Raw genomic sequence first — 5,575 nt, 5'->3', positions numbered from 1 at the left:
GGGGGGGGGGGGGGGGGGGGGGGGGGGGGAATGTATCAGCAGAGGCATCATGAATGCAGATTAAGGACTCTCAGGATTTAGGAAGTAATTCGCTGGGCTTACTCTCAAATTCTATATCCCCATGGGAAAGTCTTGGGGTTACGTGTTTGTAGTTTGCCGGTTTTACAGCATACATACATTAAAAACTATTGAATATTAATGTACCCCACAAATATGATAACATTTTGCACTTTCTTGATCTACTTCAATTGCAACTTGGTTATTTTTCTATTAGAAGGTTGGTGTGGCAATCTGATGGACTTTCCTTTCTGCATCTACCTTCACGGAGCGGGCGGGACCTTACAGCGTGGAGGACCTGAGCTCTGAAAACAGCTGGCCAGGCTGGATGGGGCGGCACAGACCACCTGGTCAAGTGTCCTTATTTCACAGATGAGTTTGTATTAGCTTTGTCTGTGCTCAGAGACAGCAAATGACATTTACGTGTGGTCTTTGATGCTGTCACAGTATCCCTGTAGATGAAGGGTAACTATTATCCTTTCTGTGCCAAATCTCTTTGAATGAGACACAATCCTGACTTGGGGTGGTCAAGGAGCTCTTTTGGCTTATATCCAAACTTAATTTTGTATTTGTTACTCAGAAATGCTGCAAATGAAAACCAAAGGGGGCAGGAGATTTTTAGGCCGCTCGCCTCAGCCTCAGAGTCGCCGCCGCTGCGGCCCGTCAGTCGCAGGGGATCCTGCAGCTGCTGGTGACCACGGCCCGTCGAGGCGTTCGAGGTCCCCAAGCGAAGAAGCCCAGGCAGAAGCGGGCCGAGGCGGCAGCTCAGGCTGAAATTGCACAGTGCCGCCTGCAGAGGGGGCAAGAGTTCACGGCCGAGGAAGCGGCGGCTCCGGGATCCCCTGGCAGGTGCAGCACTGAAGTGGGGAAAGACCCAGGAGAAGGTGACAGTCCTCCAGACGAAGTCTTGGATAACTTGGCCTTTGCGACATCAGGTCAGAAGCCAGGAAAATTACTGCGTAAATGGATAGGAGGAGAAGAATAAAGAAGCACCTGTTTCATGGATTGGCATTTAGATACACTCATGGAATATGAAGTTTTAGCAAAGCTCAGGTTATATTCTTATGAAAAGGTGTTAAATTATTTCTGTGTGTTATATGATAGGTCCTTGCACTTTTTTTTTTCTTTTTTACGGATTTTTTATTTCATAGGTTACTCTTTCTTTTATTCATTTATTTTTATTTGCAATTGACTTGTAAATTTTCCTGATTTCTGGACATTTATTTATTTTTCCTAAAAAAATTATTTATTTATTTTTGATTATACATATTTATGGGGTACAGAGTTGACTATCAGTATTTGTGTACAGTGTGTGATAATCAAATCATCATCACGAACCGTAATTATTCTTTGTGTCCCTTACTCAATTACTCCCTAAGCCCCCTCCCTCTTCACACTTTTTGGAGAGTAGCAAATCTAGCTTCTTTGTACAGACTTAGAATGTATCCAAAGATTTTTGTACCTCCTATTTCTTAGAATTTTAATGGGTATATATTGTCTGTTTTTCTGCATCTGTTAGTTCAAATGACATATATGTCAGTGTTGACTTCTGCTTTCTTAGATCTAGTAAAAAAACCAAAACAAAATGAAACAAAACAATTCTTTGAAGAAAGAAAGGGATTAAATAATTTGTTTTTCCCTAACACTTTCTTGAAGGTCATGGGCTTTATCTATGAAAACGTGGTAGTTATTTGTAAGCCGTGTAAAGCAGCAGCCAGTCTTAAAGCAGTCCCTTACACCTAAGGGTTTAACTGGTATAATTGTATGGGCTGCTTTTATTGTCTCTTAATCAAAATTACTAGATGATAGAATTCAAGAACTTGTTACATCTTATTACTTGGTGTGTTGATTATCATTTAAAAGTAAAGACTCTGCCATGCAAAGAAAAAGGGGTGGGGGGCAGGAGAGAGAAGTGGGGAGGGGACACATGCTTCTTCAATTCAACTCTGCTCTGCTGGGGGACAGTTGGCCCAAGAAGGCCGTGCAAGCTCCAGAGGCTATCCTACATTGCTTTTTCTTTCTCCTGTGCACCTGCCCTCAGAAAGATAAAATCAGAGTCCTTATGTAAATGCGATGTATAAAAAAGCCTAGCGAATGTATTTTAAATTTTAGCTTTTTTAATATTTAAGTATTATCTAAAACCAAAAAAATATTAAGTTTTGTTCATTCCTGCTTAAAAATAAACTGTGGTAAGAGGAAATGTTCTTTCCACTTCTCCCTAGTGAGAAAGCCTTCAATTTTTCACCATGAAGGATAAAGTTAGCTACAGAGTTTTTATTTTGTTTTTGTAGATGTTCTCTATCAAGTTGAGAAAGCTCCCCTCTATGTCTACCTTTCTGAGAGCTTTTAATCATGAAAGGGTGTAGACTTTTGTCAAATGCTTTTTCTGATCAATCGATGTACTCATCTGACTTTTCCTCTTTAGCCTGTTACTGTGGTGGATTACACTGATTTTCAAATACAGAACCACCTCTGCATCCCTGGGGTAAACCCCACTTTGTCACTGTGTACAATTCTTTTTATAAATTGCTGAATTCTACTTATGAATATATATATTTTTTTCCTTTTTGTCTTTTTTACTGACCGGTAACGGGATCGCAACCCTCGGTGTCGCACCTGTACAGGGGACCGGCAATGGGATCGCAACCCTCGGTGTTGCGCCCGCACTGCGCTCAGCCAGTGAGCGGGAACCAGTCTCCACATGGCATCCGAACCCTGAGCGGGAGCGCCGCCATGCTCCCAAGCGGCGCACTCTCCAGTGCGCCACTGGGCGGCCCATATTTTGTTATTTTTGCATAAATGTTAATGAAGGATATTGGTCTGTAGTTTTTTGTTTGCACTCTCTTTGTCTGATTTTGGTATCAGGATAACTATGAATGATCTATTTCTCCTTTGGGTCCTATCAGTTTTTGCTTCACAGATGTTTTAGCTCTGTTGCTTGGTGCATACACATTGAGGATTGCTATTATACCTCACAGGTTGACTTGCTTATCATTGTGTAATGTCCTTCTTTGTTTTTGGTAATTTTCTTTTGTCGGAAGTTTGCTATGTGTGATAGTAACATAGCCATTACAATCTTCTGAATAATGTTTGCATGGTATATCTACCCCCCACCCCCCAGACCTCTTAGCAGGTGTGGTTTTAAGGGCCCTCCAAGATTTTTTTTTAGATAATGGCTTTATTGACATATAATTCATATACCATATGATTTACCTATTTAAAGTATACAGTTTAATGCTTTTTTGTATATTTACAGATATGTGCTGCCATCACCACAGTGGATTTTATAATATTTTGATTACCTCAAAAAGAAACATTACGTTCTTTAGCTATCATGTCCTTATCCTCCCATCACTTCTACCCTAAGTAGCCACTAATCCAAAATCTGTCTCTATAGATTTACCTACTCTGGATATTTCATATGAATGGAATCATATAATATGTGGTATCATGTGATTGGTTTTTTTCACTTAGCATAATGTTTTCAAGGTTCATCATGTTGTAGCATCTATCAGTACTTCCTTCATTTTTTATGGCTGGATAATATTCCATTGTATGTACGGACCACATTTAGTTTATCTGTTCATCAGTGATGGAGTTTGGGTGTGTTGTCCCCTCCAAAACTCATGTGGAAATTTGATCCCCAATGTGGCAGTGTTGGAAGCTGATTGAGTCATGGGGGCAGATCCCTCATGAATGGATTAAGCTTCTCCCTGGTAGAGGAGGGTTAGTGAGTGAGTTCTCGCTCTATTAGTTCCCGTGAGACCTGATTGTTTATAGGACCCTGGCACCTCCTCTCTCTCTCTCTTGCTTCCTCTCACCACGTGATCTGCTTGTACCCACCAGGTGCCTGACACTTTCCGCCATGAGTAGAAGCAGCCTGAGGCCCATGCCAGATGCAGCTGTCCCAGAATCATAAGCCAAATAAACCTCTCTTCTTTATAAATTACCCAGTCTCAGGTAATTCTGTTATAGCAACACAAAACGGACTAAAACAGAAAATCCAGTTACAGAAACGAGGATTGTAATTGTTCTCCCTGTTGTGTTAAGAGTATGTCTCTCTGTATACACACTGTACACATATTAAGCAATTATCTCTGTTTTTGTTCCTCTTGTTCTCTATCATGTACCATGAGACTTACTGACTTTACACCAGCATTTAAATGTTGTTAACTTCACTTCATAGTATTTGCAATTTTAGGTTATGGGATATTGGGAGAAGGGTAAATATCATTTAAGGACTTTACCTTTTTCTTCTTGGAAAGGGATTAATGCGTTTCCAGTTGTACGCAGGATAATGTATCATGTTAGGCGAAGCTATTATGTTATTGTACCATTTGAAAATTAAGTGTGATTTAAGGAGATAGTATGGACACCAAGTTGACAAGGGGTGGATTGTGAAGATTATTTCTAGATGTCAACTTGGTTAGATGAAGGAATGCTGAGAACCGTGGTAAAGCAATCTTTTCAGCTGTGTCCATGAGGGTATTTTCAGCAGAGAGTAGTATGAGAGTCTGAGTGGCCTGGGGGTGAAAGACCCACCCTCAGTGTGGGTGGGAACCATCCAATCCACTGGGGTTCCGGAGAGAACAAAAGACAGAGGAAAGAAGTGAAGCTCTCTCGATCTGCTGGAGCTGGGATACACTCTTCTCTCCTGTCCATGGACATCAGAGCTTGAGACTCTTCAGCTTTTGGGTTCCAGAACTTACACCAAGGACACCATCAGCTTCCCTGGTTCTGAGGTCTGTGGACTGGGACTGAGCCACGCTACCAGCATCCAGTTTATAGAAGGCCTATTGTGGGACTTTTCTTCATAACCATGTGAGCTAATTCCCCTGATAAATCCCTCTCATGTAATTATAACATATCCTATTGATTCTCTCTGGAGAACCCTGACTAATACAATCAGTTAATGGACATTTGTGTATTTCTACTCTTTGGCTATTATTAATAATGTTGCCATAAATATCTGTGTTCAAGTTTTTGTGTGGACATATGTTTTCATTTTTCTTAGATATATGATAGGAGTGGGATTGCTGGGTCATATGGTAATTCTGTATTTAACTATTTGAGAAATTGTAAGATTGCTTTCCAAAGAAACTGTACCATTTTATATTCCCAGTAACATATGAGAGTATTTTATTGTGGTTTTGATTTTCATTTCCTTGATTACTAATTATATGGTGGGTCTTTTCATGTGCTTATTAGCCATCTGTCTATATTTGTAGCAATGCCTATTCAGATATTTTGCCCTTTTAAAAAGTGGATTTGTCTTTTTATTATAAGTTGTAAGTTCTATTCTAGATTCTACTCTTTTCTTATATAATACAATTGCTAGTAATTTGATTCTTCTCTCTGTTTTTCTTGGTCGACCTAGCTAAAAGTTTGCCTGTTTTGTTGATCTTTTCCAAGAACTAAATTTTGGCTTCATTGATTATCTCTATTGTTTTTCTATATTTTATTTCATTACTTTCTGCTTCCTTTAGTATAGTTTGTTTGTTTTCCAATGTCATAAGCT

The 5,575-nt window shown here is 39.9% G+C and overlaps 1 pseudogene; it reads left to right on the top strand.

The window, feature by feature from the left end:
- Window positions 1-1,042, top strand: part of LOC103603271 — a 22,020-nt pseudogene extending 20,978 nt beyond the window's left edge.
- The last annotated feature ends 4,533 nt before the right edge of the window (window positions 1,043-5,575 follow it).

This window comes from Galeopterus variegatus, unplaced genomic scaffold (genome assembly GCF_000696425.1).
Source record: "Galeopterus variegatus unplaced genomic scaffold, G_variegatus-3.0.2 Scaffold4528, whole genome shotgun sequence".
Classification (NCBI taxonomy): domain Eukaryota; kingdom Metazoa; phylum Chordata; class Mammalia; order Dermoptera; family Cynocephalidae; genus Galeopterus; species Galeopterus variegatus.
The sequence above is the reverse complement of the archived record's forward strand: the minus strand, read 5'-3'. Positions and strand labels throughout refer to the sequence as shown.